This window comes from Rhamphochromis sp. 'chilingali', assembly GCF_963969265.1.
Source record: "Rhamphochromis sp. 'chilingali' genome assembly, chromosome: 3".
NCBI classification, from domain to species: Eukaryota; Metazoa; Chordata; class Actinopteri; order Cichliformes; family Cichlidae; genus Rhamphochromis; species Rhamphochromis sp. 'chilingali'.
In genome coordinates this window covers 11,858,459-11,880,403 of record NC_137931.1, presented here as the reverse complement: position 1 = coordinate 11,880,403, position 21,945 = coordinate 11,858,459, and positions in this window count along the sequence as shown.

Here is a 21,945-nt window from a genome sequence, read left to right as displayed (position 1 = left end):
TGCAGAGACGAGTGAAAAAGAGAAAAGGGTTGGTGTCCTGTTACTTGGTGAAAGGATAAACGTACTGGACAATGATGTGAGTTTTTAACATTTGCTTTTGTTTGGTAATGTAAAATATGCCACGTAGAGGTGGAAGTACAGCAACTCCTTTTCAGTTAGGCATGTATGTGGCACTGAATGGCGAAGGAGTTAAACTTTTTATTTAAGAAAATAATCCTACCTAATTAATTAAGTACCTAAAATAGTACTCATTACACAGAATCCCCCTGCAGACTCATACATTACATTACTGGATCATAATTAATGAATAATTACTGCATAAATCACTCTAATGTTGTACCTAAAGATGATTTTAATTACAACCTACTGCTGGGTAAGTTGTAATCCATTTGAATATAGTACATTAAAACTGTACTTGAGTAAATTTACTATGTTAAAACCTACCGTTGATCCTAACCGTGCTATCATGCAATGCCGCTTTGCCATTCATATTTCATGGGAAGACATTTGGAGACAACCCTGTCGAAAAGCTGCAAGACACAAAACTTTTATACACCATTAGAACAAGTCTTTGTTGCAACACATCTTCTCAGCTCTCTTTATTTCCACCTCTTTATGGTTCAGCTATCAAGCAATGAAAGTGATGCTGAAGTCATTAGCTTTATTACATTTAAGGAAAATTTTAACACATGGAGCCACATTTAGCAACCAGTGTGGTGGCAAGTTATTATTCTAAATCAGCTACCGAACTGATAATGAAAAAAATTGTGCTTTCTGAGGGAATCTGAGGGAAATGAAAATGAAGCATGTAATAAAACTGAATATTCCTCAGATAAACCTGTTTGTTTGTTGTGTGTATTTGTGTAGTTATGTGTGTGTGTGTTCCTCTATCTCTTTGCAATGTGAACAAAAAGAGCTGCTTTCTGGCATGATTATTGTTTGCATGTGTGTGTGTGAGAGTGAAAGAGAGAAAGACAAAGAGCGTGTGAGAGAAAGTGCTACTGCCTGCAGGTGTGCACCATGACACTGCTAAACTGCAGCGGTCTTCGTGTTAGGCCCACAACTTTACACTTTCACAGTGTAAAGCCGGCCGGCAGGTGGTGAAATTTTGTAAGGGGAACTTGGAAGTCATCTGACACTCTGTGCTGTAGTCATGCTTTTCTAAGTGAAATTGAATTAAAGCCAAGGCCAGGAAAAAAGGGGAGCACAAACAAGTCATACTTATATAATTATTGTCTATACAACACAAATGTAGTTACTGCTGTTTGTTGATAAGAAGCCACTGAGGGCTTTATAACTGCACCTGTCCTGTAGGTTACATAAGTAACTGGGTCAAGCTAAATGGCAGTGATACAAGTTGTAGAGGATTTGTCTTTTGCAACAGACAGAAAAAAAAGTATTGTGACGATGTTTAGTGATGACACTAAAGATCACAAATTATTTATTAAAAAAGCTAGAGATACATAATATTGGCAGATACTAAATAATAATTTGTGGGGTTTCACAAGGTTCTGAACTGGACCCCAAACCATTCATATAAATTATATCCACAAAGCAAATATTAAAATTGACTTTATTCATTGACGAGATAAATTTATCTTGCTTTTGGAAAAGTCTAGAACAGGTGCTGAAAACAGTGGATAAGAAATTGAAAGTTCAAATAAGACTTATTTAAAGAGAAACAGTGTATAAAACTGATTTTTTTTGTTTGATAATTGACCATAAATTATGTTGAAATGTCATATAAAATATAAAAGAAGAAATATACATAGAAATGAACAAAAATCTAAAAGCAAATATAAAAGATACCTTCTTGAAAGAGGTCAGATTGTTTAACACCTTTTTGCGATGTACATAGCAAACAACAGTACTATAAAACAAAGATGTGACTGTCATTGTTCATTTTTGTCTTTAATGTCTGATTTCTTTATATGTTTCTTAAATATGTTTTTTTCTTTGGTGGTTGATTTGGCTAAAAATGGCGCCATTTAGATTGTGCTATTTAAAAAGAGCAGGTATAATCAGCTGAAGCTTTCAGTCAAAAGTGAATATAATTATTTTCATCTTGGGAATGAAATAAAAACTTTAAATAACGGTAAAAAATGACCAAAATATGAATAATTATAATTATCATCAGAACCTTGTATTTCTCTAAAAATCCAATTAATCTTTTTTCCAAAATCTTGTTGGATTTCTTTTTTTTTATTACATATGCTCGGGGTTTTCACAGTCTGCCACTGTCATTAGTTTAAATGTTCTCATACTGTCAAAATTATAAGTCTGCCATATGGGCAATTAATAGTCCTAGTTTATCCTGTATTAACTATGGATGTGTAGACACCTGTGATTTGATTACTGAAGAAAACATTCTAATATTTTATTGAAAGTATTCCCGTGTTATTTATTAACATTTTCATCATTTGTTGTGGACAATAGAAATGTGAAAGTCTTGAATTGTGTACATTACACAATTAAATTTAAGTATACTTTGTATTAACAGCTAGTTTGGAACCGAATGACTTGTAACCACCAGAGGAGATACAAATTTCATCACATATCATAGTAACTGTAACCTGTTGAACACTGCCATTCAGATTTTAGTCTTTTGATAAATAAAAGTGGTAAATAAAAATGAAAGCTCAGTCAGTCTTTAATGTTGCCTTAGATAGATAGACACTTGGTTACAAAAACATCTCAGAAAAGTAATAAATATCATCTTAAGTCTTTGAGACTTTTGGACAGATGTCTCTGTGTCAAGACAAAACTGCATCCACCTTGATCCTAAATTTATACTCTTAAGTGGCTTGTGTGGGTGGGGGTAAAAGAAAAGAAGCACTTCGTGACAGCTTGAGTCATCCTTGGCTTATCATGAGTGCTCTCGCAGTTTGTTAGAAGAAAGGCTTCTGTTTTGCTGAGTCTTAATTCGTGACTCCCTCAACGATGTATTTTTAAAACAGAAATCTGCTGCCGGTTCCTTTATACACTCAAGGTTTTAATATCACTAAGCTGCTTTTGTCATCCAGCGTTAGACAGGCGCTCTGTGACAGACACTATGTGACGTCGCAACACGTGACCCTCTTACTTTCTGTCCTCTTCGTCATTGTGCTGACACAGCTCTGATTCCTTCCCGCATTGGCGCGGGAGGAGGGGGCAGCCACTCGGGGGTCTCGGTGACCAGTGTGCTGTGATCACTTTGGGCCAGCTGGCTGTGTTTGTATTTGCATCTTTAATTTATAACCAGTGAAACCTTTTCAGAGGCTGTGGCCCCATTATTGCTGCAGTGTCTCACAATCTGAGATGTCATGTAAGGGCAAAAGAGCTGTGGCCTTGTGACCCATGTGTAAGGTACAGTCTTCTAGATTTGCACCTTGTTGTTAAATTTCTCTACATGCCACTTTCCTATGTTGCTATGTGTAGATTAATATTCCTTTTCATGTCATCTAGTCTTAGAAATGTACACAATAAACAACCCAAAGCACTGTACAGTTCACGCAAGTCTTTGAACCAACTAAACACCCTGTGCGGAGAAAAACCACCCAAACACATCTGGGTTGGCCATATGTATGTGACACAGTCTCAGGTACATTGTATACTAATAACAATTTTATTGGCTTAACAAATTAAAATTCATAACACCATCTGCCTACCTTTGTTTGTCATTAACATTAATTAAAAATGGGATTGTCATGCAATGAATAAGATTTTTTAACACAGTGACTCATGAATAAAAGCTTTGGCACCAATTTCCCCATCATGTTGCTAGCCATAAGACACCATATGGTTCATTCAATCCATCCTTCTTTCACCACTTATCTGTGTTCAGGTCACATGGGCAGCAGTCTAAGGCTACGTTCACACTGCAGGTCTTAATGCTCAATTCTGATTTTTTTTTTATCAAATCCGATTTTTTTGTCTGCTTGTTCACACTACAAATAAAATGTGACAGCAAACACGCTCTAGTGTGAACACTCAAAGCGGCCCACGTGCGCAAAAGAAGACGTCACACACAACGCCCTCTGTTTAGACCCAGACCAAACAGTATTGTTTGACTGATGGCCCTTAATATAAAGACTTGTTTCGGACTTTACGTTTCCCAATTTTGCTTTAAGTTATTTTGTTATTTACATATGGCCTAATAATTATCCTTATTGCTGTTTTAGAGAGGAGCGGTGCTTCAAAGGATAGTTGCCGATTTCTGTCAGAATCTGCAGATTATACAGTACAAATAAAATGTTCACGTTTCTCCAACGTTGTCTTCCAAACAGTTTCACTGGATGGCCAGGAAGCATTCACGATGGGGTGGCTGTAGCTCAAGTGGCAGAGCAGGTCAGCCACTAATCAGAAGGTCGGTGGTTCGATCGGTGGTTCGATCCCAGGCTGCCTCCTGGCTGCATGCCAAATATCCTTGGGCAAGATACTAACCCCATGTTTGCCTACTGGTGGTGGTCAGAGGGCCCGGTGGCGCCAGTGTCCAGCAGCACAGTGCGCCCCAGGGCAGCTGTGACTACAATGTAGCTTGCCATTGCCAGTGTGTGAATGGGTGAATGACTGAATGTAGTGTAAAGCGCTTTGAGGTCCTTAGGGACTGAGTAAAGCGCTATACAAATGCAGGCCATTTACCATGTCTTCTCAGGCGCTTGTCCGGCGCTGATAATTGGCGTCTGTTTTGTGTCAGTAACGTAAAAGACGGATTTAATGCAACATGACCATTCAAACAACAGTCGCTTTCTTAAACATCAGATATGTATCGGATTCAGTACCACATACGAAAGTGACACGGATCGGATTTGAAAATATCGGATTTGTGCCGTTCACACTGTCATACCATGATCGGATATGGGTCGCATAGGGTCAAAACAGTCGGATTTGATGCGCTTTTGCCTGCAGTGTGAACGTAGCCTAAGCAGAGAAGCCCAGACTGTCACAGCCAACCCGTTCTCACTCCCAAAGCGTAACATTTTACGCTAGGTGACAAATCGTCACCATATTACGTTTTCGGCTACCCACCACGTTCCTAAATGACGACCTCGGAAAAAGAGGGAATATGAGAACCGTCTGGACTGAACCTACACATGTTCGCTCTTTTTCTTCAAATCGCTTAGAAACACGCTATTTAACATCATTAAAGTCCTGGTTAAGGTCAGGAATAAGGTTATGGTCAGGGCTAGGGATAAGGTTAGGTTTAGGGCTGGAATACAGGGCTGGAACGTCTATTACCGCGGGAGCGTCATTGCACTGGATTCCAGCCATAACCCGCCGCGTACCATAAGAACGCCGAAGGTCTCCTTTCGCGTTCCTCAGGAACGCCGCGGGACATGACAAAACGTCGACATGTTACGCCTCGGGAGTGAGAACGCTCTGTCACAGCGGGACTGAACGGACTCACGCACAGGCTCTAGGTCTTGAAAGCACAAGAGTCTTTATTACGATACACCAGGTGATTATTTACAAAGGTGAGGGGAAAGCTGGGCTCCGGGGGTCCACACACGAACGGGAAAGACGCCGAAAGTCACACACACACTCCGTCCACTCCTCACGCTCCTCTTCACACTCCAATCACTCAGGTAACACAGGGGTTGGTCCAGGGAATCTGTACACAGAGACACGAAGGGATTGTAAGGCAAATCGCTGAGAAAACACTCTAGAGGTAACTGAGCTGGGGTTACACTGACGAGGGTCAGCAACGGTCCAGCGACGAGAAACACAGAGCTGCCATCTTATAAAGGAGCTGGAACTCTCGTGTTGAACCACAGGTGCGTGATTGCGACCAGGTGCGTGGGCCAAGGGCAGGAACCCACAGGTGAGCTCCGCCCAGGCAGAGGGAGGAGGGAAAGAGGGGAAGGGAGAGAGCAGTAACAAAAAAATAAAATAAATAAACACATATGTAGCCATACTGAGCCGACCGGGTAGGCACAGGGACCCTGACACAGACACCAACCATGTTAGGTTTAGACACCAAAACTACTTGGTTCTGTTTAGGTACTAATAACTAGAGATGAGAACCACTTAATACCCAAAGACATATCACCCCAACATGTCACTCATAAGACAATATTGTTGTGATTTTTGCAATACAGACAATTCACACCATACTTACAGAATCACAGCGTTACGTTAGAAGGCTTTTTTCAGTTTTCGACCAATAAGCCATTAAGCTGACCTTGAAGACCTTGGTGGATGTAAGCCAGTTTTTAATGGATTTTAGTACAACCCCACTCTACACCTACAAAGTTTAATCAGAGCTATTGTGTTTATAGAAAGAAAAAACAAAAACATAACCTTCCTGGTGAAGGTAACTACTCTACTACAGCTATTCTGAGTTGTTAAAGTCATACATGAATCCACAGAGGTGAGGCATTCATCACAAGCTAATGTAACCCTTTCTGTTGTCCTTAAACATTCCTCAACTTTATGCTTCACTTCACTTAAAGGTTGGGTATGGCTGTGTGTGTGTGTGTGTGTGTGTGTGTGTGTGTGTGTGTGTGTGTGTGTGTGTGTGTGTGTGTTGGACGTTTAACAAACCCCTTGCTTTCCATAATGTTGTATGGATGGAGGTCTTTGCACATAAAGTAGGTGATGGATATTGTTATTTTCTTTGCTTGGTCCAGTGTTGGTTGTCCGTTTTTCTTTGTTTGTTTTGTTTTTGGTTGAGGTGATTTAATGTTAGCTTTGCTGTCCTCTGCACACACGACTTTCTCTTCTTACTAATATCGTGTACATATCCATCACATCCATCGCCCTTGTTTCTGCATTTGTACATTAGAATACCACTAAAGTTCAATTTCTATTTGCAGTTTATATAATGAGATATTAATATTTCATGTCCTGGTGCAAAATTGCAATTTTTCTTTAACCCAACCGATACTAAAAACTACTTGGTTAAATTTAGGCCTTAAAACTACTAATTTAGGTTTCAGAAAAGATTGTGATTTTGCCTTCACAACAGTGATGCATCATATTGAAAAATGACCACTTGTGACTAAGAGATCAGTCATTTAATGTCACACACTGGCGTGTCAAGCTTCTCTGCCAAAGTACACCTAACAAAAAGAGCCATATAGGCAGCTGTGACAAAACAGCGAAGGAGAGCGGGCTGGATGATCAGACAGGCAGCGATGGAGGCTGGAATCTATTCATAAAGTCAATGTAGTGTGTCAGTTATAGTTGACAAATGTATGCAGACTTGTCACTGTGATTACATAGCCTCAAAAACAAGCCTGGCTCAACAGTTGTGCTCGGTACTTATACACATTACACCGCTTCTTCTTATTTTAGCAGTGAAGTGAGCAGAGTTTACATCCCTCTCATTTCCTCCTCAAACACTAGCTGTTGTTACGTTCCATAATTTGACTTTTATTTTTTGTTCTGGCATGAATTAAATGCTTTTTTTTTTGGTGATGTCCTGTATTCTGTTGGGACTTCCAAAGAGTTACAAGATTTTATTTATCCACTCCTCAAAGAAATGTCATCCTCCCTCAACAGAAACGCGTAAATAAAAGACATTTTACACTAGAAAAGACTTCCATGTGAGAAAATGGAAGGTCTGATCAAACTGTGGTGATTTTTAAAAAAAAGTTATTTGTTTTTTATTTTTCCCCTCAGGGATAAAAAGATGAAAAATTAAAAGAGGGTGTGGAGAGAAGGCCATCACAATTAGACAATGAGTGAGATGCACACAGAGAGGATCCAACCTGTCAGCAACCAGATGCCACAATGGAGCAATTATAAATTAGCGAGCTCAGGTATTAATCCAGCAGACAGCACTTTGGGATTGGCTATTTGGCAGGAAGCGTTTTGGCTCAAATCAAGGGTTGTGCTGAAAGAGCTGACGCTAGGGGAGAGTGATGTAAAGAACGACAGGCATAAAACGAGAGTGCAGAATAGGGGGGGGGGGGGGGGGGGGGGGGGTAATTGTCCCAGGCATCAGATCAGAGAGGCTGTAGTGAAAGGCTGACGGCTGGTATTTCTGGCTAATGAGACACTTGGCTGTTGGTGGCCATGGTTTGGTCAAACCTGCATGCTGGTAATAGCCATGTAAATAGCAAATAGCAAAACAGCATTTAAGCAAATAGAATATCCTTCATAAAGTCCGAACAGATGGGTTAACGAGCCATTCTGAAAAGAAAGCAGTTCATTAGTTGTTGAAAGACAACAAAATTAAGTGCTTTAGCTTCAACTGGCTATCGTGTTTGGCTAAGTAAGAAAATGCAATGGATAACACTGGTTCGATGCAGAATGTTCACTCTTTAATTCCCGGAATGAAGTTTACAAAAGCTGTTTTAAGTGATCTAATGTGGGTGGACTTGAGTGGACAATGATTTGAATTTTAAGTATAAGCTGAACAGCTTTGTAAAAATCTTTGGTGCTTAAATGAGAAATTTCACAACAATAAATGTATTTAATGTAAGAATAAAAAGGGACAAATTCAGATTTTTATTATTGTCTATTTTATGCTTTATGTACTAGAATGGGCCTTTGGTGGTGACTAAATGTCGCTTAACCTCAAAAACGTATAGAGATCTGTGGGAAACAACCGGTTGGCACATGGTTGGTTCAGCTTCTGGCTGTCACTAGATGAAATCGGTCACAAATGCACTGATTACATTGTTTTAATTTGGTCACTAGCAGAGTGCAGATTGCTGTGACATAACTGTGGAACAATGTCTAGGAGAGAGGGCAGTGGACTTTTTGACCAGACTGTTTAACACAATCTCCGAAAGATAGGATGCCTGACAATGAAGAAAAAGACAGCTGGTAAAGATTTTCAAGAACAAGGGTGATGGGCAAAACTGTAGTAACTACAGAGGGTTAAAATTAATGAGTCATATCATAACGCCGGGTAAGAGAGAGAGATGATGATCAATGAGCGGCAGTTTGGCTTCACGTGGTGAAAGAGCACCACAAATGCAATGTTTCCTGTGAGGGTGTTGATAGAGAAGTACAGAGAAGGTCAGTATGTTTTTGTGACTCTAGAGAAAGCATATGTTAGGGTGCAGAATAGAAGTCAGGAGTAGGAGAGTAGTATGCGAGGTTGGTGCAGGTGCATGGTGGTGAGGTGGTGAGGTGTGCAGCTGTAGCGACAGATGGGTTCAAGGTGGGGTTGGGATTGCATCAGGATCGGGATTGCATCAGGATCGAGTCTTGTTTGCAGCAGTGATGGACAGGTTGACAGATGAGGTCAAGCAGGAGTCTCCATGGACTATCATGTTCACACATGGCATTGTAATCTATAGTGAGAGTGGGGAGCAGGTGGAATAGAAGCTGGAGAGGTGGAGGTATGATCTGGAGAGAAGAGCAATGAAAGTCAGTAGAAGGAAGACCGAATAGATGTGTGTGAATGACAGGGAGACAGATTTCATGGGGAAGTTACAAGGAGAGGAAGTAGCGAAGCTAGATGAGTTTAAATATTTGGGGACATCCATCCAAAGCAACAGAAAGAGCACAAGAGAGGTGAAGAAGAGAGTGTAGGCAGGGCAAGCAGGTGGAGATGTGTGCAGAGGGTAGGTGTGACAGAGGAGGAAGTTAGTGGTGGATGAAATGGAGGCAGAGGATCCACTGTGACTTTGCAACTGGAAGAAGAAGAAAGAAGTCACCCCAATATTGGCTTTGTTGTCGTTAAGCAGTCAGGAAAGCAAAAGGAAAAAGAAGCATATTTAAGCCTGAAAATAGATTTTGCATTTATATTGTATTATACTGACTAACAACAACAAAAAATAACAACAGAAGTTTTTTAGTCTGAGCAACTGTCTGCAAGTTTTTATAGTTGATTTCTTTCCCCTCCATTAGTTTTCCACAGCCTTCATCAAAGTTGTTTTCTGTAATTAGAAATGGGTCACCATATTAAATCAGCCACATTTAAAAAAAGAAATCCACACTCACAGATGGCAAGGCGCTCACATTGTTGGCAAGTTCATTCTGGCAAATGAAGTAAATCGCTATGTGAGAAACATTAGACTGTTGTGAGGTGAGCTGAGGAAAGAGGACCAAAACACTCGACTCAATGGATTGAATAACTGAGAAAACACCACATTTTTATTCTTGAACTGCAATGGAGTAGCTTTTAATAATTAAGAATTCAAAATTAACATATTTAACTTATAAGCTTAGGTCACAGCCAGAGTTGTGTGTGTGACATGACCATATTAGAGATATCCTCTATCTATGACATCATACTGAGTCAAGAGTATGCAAAACTGCATGGAATAGAGCAATTCAGAATCCTTTATTAACCCTTTAAGACCTACCATAGAACCAAGTCCGCCAGAGCTTATATTATATTTTTACATGGTGTGGTGCCATTTTTGGGAGCATTTCAAGTTGCTATACATCAATACAACAATTATAGCCCAGATTTTAATAATATGTATTCATTAAGTACATAGTAATTACATAAATTGGAAAAAAGTACAATAAACTACAAAAGTATTGAAAATCGTTTTTGTTTTTTTAACATATATTTCTAGTTAGAGAAATTTAAGAGGCTTATCCCTCAAAACTGTAAATACAAAAAGGTTGCACAAAATAGTTTCCCACCACAGGAAATTTATTTTGAGTGTTTTCATAGTTTTATTTTTGAAATACACCAATTTTTATATACTGCAGGAAAAACGAAAATAAATATTATACTGCAAATTTGCAAAAAAGCAGCATATACATCAAAAGAAACTATTTCCAGCAGTGCAATATGAGTCCTAAGCATCTCAGAAACGACACAGAAAGTCATAAAGTCAAAGATAACTTTTAAAAACACCAGTATAGGCTCATAAGGCCCTGATTTAAAAAAAAACTACATTTCCGCGAAAATGACGTCACTTCCGGTTTCGGGCAGGTAATGGCGGACATGCAAAAGTTCGCGCTGAAGTCTATTCCAATGTAGGAAGTGTTATGAACAGCTGATCCGATCAGCAAAGCGTGTTTCTGGAATATTATGTTTTTGTTGCTGCAAGTGCTTTTTATGCAGTTTTTGCAAAGCTATATGTGGAAGGAAACTGTGACTGAGGGCAAGCTGATGGCATAAGATGTAAGTACAACTCCTCCAGTTTCATATGCAAAAAAAATTATTGCGCTAGCTTACGTGGTTGCAGAGCTACCGGGATTTAAAAATAGTTACGCAAAACAGAGCGTGCCCGCTCCGACCGGCTATAAAGGGTTAATCCATAAGGAAATTATGTGGAAGCCTATTACAGACAGATACTATGCCAAAGTCTTGATCCAGCCCTCATTTCTTTGAATTCTTTTCCCAATGTTCCCATTTTATTTAGTTTTTTGGATATCTTGCACATTTTTTCAGGTCCTTGTACCTGACTATTTCCAAAGGATTGTTGCTTTTTTTCTTGTTAAACACATCAACATTGACCTACAACTCATTCAAGTTCAAAAAGGCCCCATATTCAGGAGATGAACCAGTGTTGTGTCTTCATATAACAGGCAGTTCAAATCAAAAAAAGAAAAAAAAATACCTCTCTGACCTGTCTTCCCCATGTGATGTTTTGTGTATTGTATGTATCGTCAGAGGGTAAGATGGCGCCGCCATTGCGTGCAATAGGTCGGCAGCCTTATGAAATTTCCCCTTGTGGGACTAATAAAGGTATATCAAATCAACTTAGCAAAGAACCAATTTTAAAATTGTATTTTTAGGCACTCTTACCAGCAGCATGTCATATAAACACATATTTTTCCCATCTCTTTAGATAAATCTACTAAAACACGCAAAAGGTAACAGAGTTTGACAGGCATAAAATTGTATTTCTGCACCAACACTGTAATTTCCAAATAGTTATTAGCTGAAAACCTGGCTTGTCTCAGCATGGTGTGCAGTGAGAAACTGGACAAGTTGAGTACGAAAGAAGAGGCAGATCAAAAGAACTGTCTGCAGCAGATGACCAATATCCTCCAGAAATAAAAAGGCCTTAAACAGAAAGTGAGAGTTGCATCTGGCCCTTCGGTTGATCCATTTACTGTTTGAGGAGGTCTCATCAAAAAGGTCTCAGTTGAAAGGTGGCTGTAAAGAAGTCATTCTAAAGGTGTGTTATGCCTGCTGCACCAGTTATGTTTTGTGCAAACCTTTTCATTACCACAGCCTATATCAGTGCTAAGGGTAAGAGTACTTGCTGTAGTGTTCTCCTTACATTAGTAAACACCTAATGTTTACTTAGCCTGGCAGGGCGAAGGACACTGTCTCAGCTGAACTATGGACACGCACACACATACATATACTGATACTGATAAGCACTCACTGACACATCACCCTCCCTAGCCCGGATCCAACGCCACCTCCAACGCTTACCTCCCCTCTGATGTGGACATCAGGTCAGCTGGAGGCGCAGTCGAAGATTGCAGCGGTCCCAGATCAGATGTACACACTGGAACACTTTCTCATGTTGCTTGTCTGTGTTTATTGTGCTATGGTGTGTTGATATCTGTGCATTCCTGTATTATCCTTTTGTGTTACACATTTCAATGTTTTTTTCCTTGCTACGTAGCCTGACCTGTCTCCCCAATGTGATGTTTGTGTATTGTATGTACGGTTGGCAAGGTCTGTCATCTTGGTTGTGGGCAAAAGACCTGCAACTGACAAATAAAGGCTATCTCTCATCTCTCAACTTCAACATTACCACTCAGAGAAAACTTCCTCATGAGTGCTGGTATAGCAGAAACTGAAAGAAAAGTCTCAAAAGATCTCAAAAAGTTTCAAAATGTCTCTCACTCAGCAACGTCTCTTTATATGTTCTTTGAATATTGTGCTTGTGCACGCTGTACCATCAAGGCAGTAAAAACCAGCCTGTCTTCAACCTGGCAGCACCAGCTGTGGCGCCTGTGCAAGGTTAGAAAAACTGAGGGGCACACTACTCGATCTTATGATCTTATGAAGAGTTGAATCCAAATTTTAAAATTTGGGTTCAAAATAGCAATAATATACAGTTAATAATATACAGTTTACAGAGTTTCTACAGCCATCTGTAAAACACGGTGGAGGCTCTCTCATAGTTTGGGGCTTTATTTCAGCCAGTGGTGTTGGAGAGTCCTTTTTTGTTTCTTCACATGGTTGAAATTAGGGCTGGGTATCGTCACTGATTTCTAGAATTGATTCAATTCCGATTCACAAGGTCCCAAATCGATTCGATCCACGATTCGATTTAATTTGATTCGATTCGATTCGATTTAAATCTGGGAAATTTTGACAGTCAGAAGTATAATTCAGATCAGAACATTTACATATTTTTGTATCTATAAAAAGGAAGCTGACACTCGCAAGACTTTATCCAAGGTGTGAGCATCACAGCAGATGCCTTTGTGTCAAAGTAGCTGAAGATAAAACACAGAAAAACGTGAAGGTGATTTTCCTGGCCTGGGATTTTATAAAAATATTCTGCAGTACATCAAAAACGAAAGAAAACCATTAATTAATGAACATTACCTCTGACGTTACAGCGGTTTTATTAGAGACATGGCTAAGCATTTTGCATTTTGAATAATATTAAAAAGTTTAAATTTGTTCAGTATTGAACAGCAGAAATGAGGTTTTCTTTTCGGAAGAATGTAAAAGGGAAAAAAACAGCGGCCGACAGCGCTGTAAACAACAGTAGACTTGTGCGTAACAAGCAAGCGAATAATGAAGAAAGCGAAACTGTTCGAGAGAGGGGGGGGGGAGGGAGGGAGAGAGGGAGAGAGAGAGAGAGAGCTGCGCATCGCAATGGAAGCAAAACAGTAAAAGAGTGAATTCATGACGATGTTTATGTGAAGCGTTTGGATCTTCTTTTGCTGCTGGTTCGGTCAATATTGTTTGGAGAGAGATCAAACTAACAGCTTTAGAATCAGCGCATAAAGGACGTGAACACAAAGCGCGGACCCGGATCAGCGAGCTGTCGGCTTTCAGCCCCGACTGTGAGAAAGGCGACATCTAACTGATTCTGATCCGCGGGTCGCGCTGTGTGTTTAAGTCTATGTGCAGAATCCCTGTACCTGCTCTCATTTACTGTTTGGTGGTTCTTGAAATTTTGTGAGATGTCACCAGAGATTCTGGCATTTCGGACAAAATAAATTTATATTAAAAAATCGATTCAGGATTTTAATGAATCGATTTTACGTTATCCAAGCCAGAATCAATTTTAATCGATGAATCGATTATAAAAACCCACCCCTAGTTGAAATGTCCGTTAAACAAGCTAAAGGCAGTGGAAAAGAAACTACCCCATCTGCCTGGTGCAAGCGTTATCTATCAACAACCTATCAAGACTATCATGGACGTGTTGCAGGCTGAATTAGAAAATGAACCGCCTTTTATTTGGCTGAAAATGTGAATATACTTAATAGAAAATACTTTAATAAAGCATGCCAATCACATGTTTTTATCTTCACAATAGAACACAATCAGTCATGGATTGGCCTCTCCAGAGTGCGGATCTCAACGTTGTTGAAGCAGTGTGGGATCATCTTGGCAGAGAACAGAACAAAAGGCAGTCATTGTCCAAAGAACAGCTTTTCTATTCCTGAAAGCTATTTGAAGAAATTATAAGAATCCTTGGCTACGAGAGTTCAGGCTATGTTGAAGAATAAAGGTGGTCATACTGAATATTCAATTTCAATCTCATTAGAACTGTAGAGTTCTAATGCATGTTTGTAAATGTTTCAATAAATCTCTGCACCTAGTTTCTATTTCCCTGTCAAAGTTGGACAGTACTAGTAGTATACTATTTGTTGTTATATAGAAAATAACACAGCTGATAATTAAGAGCCTTCCTGATGTTGTTGCATGCTACAAGTTGATTTGTGTTGTGGTAGTGCAGAAAATTACTAGACAGAGAGAGAGAGAGAGAAAAAAATGCAATATTATTATATTAGGATGAACCAAAAACGTTGCCTCTGGCATTCTGCCTTAAAAATTAGTAGCATGTCAATTTAACAATGGCAGTTCCTGATTTCCTACTTTTGCTTCAATCCAGCTTTAAAGTGTAGTTAATAACACAGCCGTAATGGAAAGCTTAATGACTTGTATGGCAGGAGTCCATTTAATCCATCTATTAAAAACCTGCCCACCAGTGAATCAATTCTCCACATATATCTGCTGGCATTTAAATAGCAATTTTACACTGTAAGGATATGTGGTACCTTGCAAAACTTTGGTGCAACAAGAGGTGAAAAAGGGAAACAGTTTCCTCCAGAGGAAAATAATTTCATACAGCAAATCCATGGAATCCCTCAGCAGATGGCCTGGCCGGAGCTAGTTAACAACCCCTTCTTTTTTTTTTTCTTGCTGTCAAAAACCTCTCGAGTGGCAGCTGCTCCCTCGTAGATGATGACATCAAATAGCTCACCATTCACTCCTGACCTTATTTCACGAGCCACAATGACAGTGTACCTGAGCACAGCTGTGCATCGCTATCACTTATAAGCCATTCGGGCTTATCCAGGTTTCCAAGGATTTTCATTCGGGGGAACGTTGCCCACATGAAAGGGAATTTTGTCTGAGGGCCTCTGTGAATTATGCAGCGTTGGAATGGATTTGCAGATTTTGCTGAAATTAATATGATATGGACTACAGAACGGAGACGGAACCGGCGGTTTTATCCAACAGGGATGAAGAAAGGAAAGAAAGATAATAAAAAAAAGTGTGAATCAGGATTTGGAATGCAGTGAAGTCAGTGATGCGTAAAGGACATACATGCCTGGATGCAAATGTTAAAATGCTGTTAACACAACAGACAGCTACATTTAGGAGATTTGGGGCAGGTTTTGATTCAGAAAGTTGCTGCTGAGTCAGATCTGGCGATGCTAAAAATACTGGGCAGTAAGTGAAAAGAAGCACCCATTATTTGACCAGAAAAAAAAAATAGTAGAATGGTGTTTGTTGTATAATGGGGCCATGAATCTATTTTTTTTTTCACTCGCACTATTTCTGTTAATCCAAGAGGGCAGCTGCTGCCAAATCTCCGTCATAATCTACGCCCTTGTCTTCCTCGGGATACTGTTGACCCTACACTTTTAAGCGCTGCCGTGTTTTGTAACTCCAGTGACAGCCAGACAGGCACTCAGACCGACAGACAGAGGGACAGATGGACTGTTGAGGTGCGTGTCCATGGTGTCAGCGTGCGTCAGCTCTCCTCCGAAGGCCCTGTCAGTAATTATCTTCATACTGTAGGTGTTAATGTGTGCTATAGTCTTCTAGCAGGGTGGCAAAGTGCTGTATGAATGCTAATCCTAGTTATCTCAATTATCTGCTCTGTCAGGATGATTTGTGTAAGAAAAAAAAAAAAAGCACGACACTCTGCCAACCTGAGGTTATTTGATAATAAGTGTGGATTGGGAACCCACTGAGCAAATGCTATGACAATTTATCTAATTGACAGACTATGACTCATTCTGTGTGGCAATTCATTTCATTTACCAACTCAGAGTCAGGGAGTGCTAGGTGATGCTAAAGGGTATGTTTAAGACTCCTTAATCCTATTTGACCATAAACAAATGTCCTTTTTTATGCTATATCTGTAAGACATTTTTTTTTATCTTAGTTTTTATCTCTTTGGTTTAGTGGAAACCAGAAGGGCAGAAAAGCAGTGCTCTCAAAGACAAACGCAGACCTTTTCATCCATTTCTGCTTCCTAAACAGTGGTGGAGGTGTACTGATTGATTTTTTACACACACAGAGAGACTCAGACACAACAAACTGCTCCCTAAAGTTTTTCTACTGAAATGTAAATATGTTCTCACAAAGAGGGGAACCAGAGGAAGAATACGCAACCCAAACAAGCACGATCCCAAAGTTGGAATAGCGCCACAAGTGCAATAACCTGGGTAATGTATTGGATTAATGGGAACCCATTATATTTTTCTTAATTTCTATTATCTGTTTAATGTTACAATGATGGATTCTTGGAGTAAACCAGAGTATTAAATAATCAGGTCAGAGTGTATAATCCCTATTATCCGAAATAGGGATAGGGAATAGCCCTTTTAGGCTTTAAGTGCCCCAAACTGCAGTTTCTTTAGTGTCCACTTGAGGTTGTCTCCAACAAATCAAATCCCATAGACTCCCATATTAAATGCCTTAATTTGCAGACAAATTCATAGCAACAAGGTACATACTTGTTTCTTTTTTTTAATTTTAATAACCAGCCCATTTTTGTCAAGGCTTAAAAACTGTCTGCTTGGATAGGTGTGGTAGGCAGCTATAGCCAATAGCTGTGTGTTGTGGCTCAACTCTGTATATTCAAGTTACTGAAACTTGACCTCCCTGCGCTGTTTGTGATACTCATGCCTTTGGGAGCATTTTTAATTGTCATTAATTCTTAAATGACCTGATGTCCTGCTGTGAGTTACAAACCATTCAAGTAGTTGCTTTAGTTTTGATAAGTGAAATTCTAGAAATGTGTCAATCTTTTACTTATCCCTAATTAGCTAAATTACAATGCACTTATATTTAGTGTTCTAATTTTACCTAGCACTTTTGACTCTCATTCAAATATGGCAATCTCTGTTTGCTCCAAAAAAGTTATACAGTCCAACCAAAACACTTGAAAATGCAGAGCCCAAAACCAATGGGTGGCATCAAAATAATGGTATCCATCTTTTATATACATTCTATGCTTTAAATGATCAGCTTCAACATGTTTTTAAATAATTATTTCCTTAATCTTGACTCTGTAATGTCAGCAAGTCCCTATTCCCTAATAGTGCCTTCTCAGGCACTATGGATTACATAAAAAAGCCCCATCCATCCCACCGTTCAAATCCTTTGTTTGTGAGGGGTATTGAGACAGCAGTTCTGATTTATAATAATTCATGTCTACTATAAGCATTGACTCAAAATATGATCAGCACTCTTTGTTCCCAGCAGATAAACACTGAAGATAAAACCTTAAAGGGATAGTCCACCCCATATACATCTTTCCAGTCTGGTCCTGGTGACTCATCTAGTGTGTCTAGTTCAGTTGAAAGAATTGTTTAGAAGAACCAGGTCGTGATTTCTGTAAAGAGATGCTGTGTGCTGTTGATGCTTTTTGGCTGCTTTGAGGACTACAAGGCAAGTAGCTTTTGTTTTTATTAAATTCAAGAGGATGTAGACATCTCTACAGTCAATATTGCCAGAGGCAACCTACACCAAAAATAATCTAGATGGACAAATGAATAAAATATTCACATAATTTTGGGATAGATAACTGTAGCTTGTGTTGAGATGGCAACATCGTCAGAACATTCATTTCTATCAATTCCATCCTATTTACTCAGTCAGTCAGTCAGTTAATTATGACTCTTCCAACATTTTTATATCTTGTCTGCTTTACTTTTAGTAATTTTGCCTTTGCCTCATCAGCTTCTTAGTCACATTTGCAGAACTAATCTGTATAAAAGGTACAGATAAAGTTTTGAATGCCCAAATGTGGTAACCCTATGATGTGCTTTCATTTGCTTTATTTTCTTCCGCCTCGCTCCGACGTTTTATTGCTCAATGATTAATTTTTATTAATTCCATCTGGTCACTTTTAGTTTTCTCTGTAGAGTCTTTGGAGACACACTTGAAAGCTTCTGCAGAACACAACTGCAACGGTTTATTGATGATCATAATTTATCATCAGAGGAGAAAAGTGTTCTAATCATTTTCGTAGTTATATTATTTATAATGTTTAATCCAGATGTCTTTAAGCTAAGAGCCTGGTTATGATTTCCGGGATGTTACGGTCTTTATTCCTCATGGGGGCCACAATCGTTGAGGCAGTCTTATTGGATATTATGTTTTGCGTTTGTCTTTTTCAAATCACTCTCTCCTCTCTCGATACAGAAATAAATCAGATGAAATTAAATTTGCATTCCCAGTGAGTGTCTGGAAGATAATGTAGCTGTGTCCTTACATTCTGCTCCAACACAGTGACTACAGAGGCCACTTATTTCTCTGGGATGCCTTGTTGGACGTGTGCCCAGGCAATGGTCATTGGCCCACTGGTTTGGCATAGAGTTCCCGTGGGCAGCAGCTCAGCTTGAAAATGTGAGTCTATGGATCACAGTCAAAAAAAAAAGGAGAAGAAAAAAGCACAAGGCTGCCATAGCCTGCAGGGAATGTCAAATTACAGGATGGAATACGAGATGAAACAAAAAGCACAGATGATCTATGTGGTATAACACTTTTGCTTATTTTTTTATTTATTTTTTAACCATTCAAGCAAAGAATTTTTAAATAAATCTGGACTGCTCATGACATCACAGTCTATAGGTTTTCTTTGATATATGTGCATTCATTTTTTTGTGTACACATATTTTTGCAGTATTGATTATGTGGTTCATTTATCAGGAGTAATGAGGAAAAAAAAACACACATGCAAAATTAAAAGGAACCTTTTAAGCTTATTTCCTACGCTATATTTTTATTTTGTAGCTTTGCATGACGGACAGATCAAAATAACACTCACTTACTTTGATGGTTAATTTGTTCTCTTTACGTTCCCAAGTGTTGTTTTAGTGACTCCAAGGCTACTTTAGCAACCCCCAAAGAAAAAAAATAGTGCCAAAAGTTTGCAAAATGCATCTGATCAAAACCAATATTTCTGAAACAATGTCCTTTGAATAATCAATACCAAAGTGGAAATGTTTGAGTGCTATGCACATTGTCAGGTTTGAAAAAAATCCAACACAACATATCAGTACAAACATTTCATACCAACTCTCAAGCACGTTGGTGGAGGGGTGATGATTTGGGCTTGTTTTGGAACCACATGACCTGGACAATGACTTGTGGTCATTGACTCGCCCATGAACTCCTCTTTATGCCTAAATATTCTAGACTTGAGTGTGAGGCCATCTAACAGCTAAAGTTTGACACAAACTGAGTCATTTAGCAAGACAAGCACAGCAGCAGTTCTACAACAGAATGCCTTAAAAAGAAAAGAATCAAAGTGTTGCATTGTCAACATCCACACCTCAACTTTAATTGTGAATTTGAGGACTGTGCCTAAACAAATGCCCCATGTTGCACAATGACGTGAGAGATTGATAAAGTCATGCAGAAAATACTAGCCTCTACAAGCTACTAAATCATGCCGTTTTCTTAGTTTTTCACACACAGTTTCTGTCGCATGGCTTCATTTTCATTAAATTAAATATTGTCACAGTGTAACATTTGTTCACCTGAAACTGTATTTACTTAATACAGACCTGATAAGGGCAAGATAATTTTTTGTGTTCTGTTGGTTAAAACCATAGAACTAACAAAGGCTGTACTTGCTCTTGCTCTTGACGAAGGCGGTCGCACTTTTTTCCTCTCCTCCTCTCCCTTAGCTTCCCTGCTTAGCCTCTTATGTCCTTGTCTAGTCTCGTTGTTTTTTGTATTACTTTTCCCTGGAACACTCTCTCACAGTCTGTTCTCTAAAACCTAAAAGAGGAATTATGGATTGGATCAACTGGTCCCTAAATGCAATTGACACCCCTTTCTCAACGAGAAGTTTGGGCTTGGGTGAGCCTGAGTGCTGAAGATATCTATCTACCTATTCGGAACCATGGTAACAGGGTTCTGGCTGATCGGAGCTGGCTTGGCCCTGACTTATCAAAGAATTTAGGAAGCAGAACTGGCTCTTCAAACCCCCACAAGGCTGCCCGCTGGGATTGAAACGATGGGAAGAGGCGTGAGTTTCTCAAAATGGGCTCATTGAGTGCAGCACGGATAAGATCTTGGAAAGGCTACGGCTGCTGTGAATACTCAGAATAAGATCTCTGAGTGCAGACTGGATTACATCTCTGAAGGGCTAGCTCGGAATAACATCTCTGAGCGCAAATTGGATGACATCAGGCACACTGTCGTGAGTTCCCAGAATCGGCTCCTTGAGCACAAGAAATGACAACATCACAGAACGCAAGTATGGCGAAGCTCTCCAACGGGAGATTGAGAGACCAGTGTTGGACTGTAGAACTGCTTTGAAATTCATATGAGCTGTTCGCACTAAAGTAAAAAGCACCATCACTTCATGCGGATACCCTCTCGGCGCCAGCTGCGGTCGCAAGGCTGGAGCCGAACAAAAACACCCTGATAATGACTGTTCCTTCCCATTCCATGGAAGACCACCTGGGTTGGATGGAGGACTGTTTACTTAGCCTAGCAGGGTGAAGGACACTGTCTCAGCTGAACTCTGGACACGCACACACATACATATATACACTGATATGCACACACTCATCCCCCTCCCTTTCCAAACGCCTTCGACGCTTATTCGCCTTCCGATGCTGACAGTGGATCAAGGAGACCAGCACACAGGCTGCAGGCCCGGATGTACTGTCTAAATCGGCCGTCTCTCAAACTTTACCCACCCCTGTTTCTTGTCATGTGTTTCTTTGGTGTATTAGGAGTTTTTTTCATGTGCTATGTTGCAGAGGTGTTTTTTTCTGTTCTCCCTGTTGGAGCTCAGTCTGGGGGGAGTTATTTATCTTATCTTTCCTCATGTGGTGCATTTTCCATTGTTATACCTCTTTGACCTGTCTTCCCCATGTGATGTTTTGTGTTTTGCATTTCTATTTCCTTTATTATTCTTACAGTACGGGAACTTTCAGTGTTGTGAACTCACTGCCAGAAAATATAGAATCATGACCGAGGTGAGTCTTAACTGCTGTGTATGTATTTTTTTCTAACCTCCTGGTTGGAAGGAAAACCCACTACTGTGAGAGGCAAGTCTCCTCTGCCCACTCGAGGTCTGGCAGCTCATTAAGGCCTATTCTTGATCATGTGTGAGAAATTGCCCGCAGGTAACCGAGCCTTTCCAATTTTTTTTTCAGGACAGAAATGTGCACAGAAAAAAGAGAATTCTTCAGCCGCTGTATGAACTGGTTAAATCTGGGATGGCTGTGTCTCCAGCGTTACAATATTTGTAGGAGCGTGTCCCTCCATTATATGCAGCTCAGCTTGCATCATTCACCAGCACCCCTGCTTCTACCTGCCTCCCAGCTCCCATTTTCTCACTCCTAACTTCA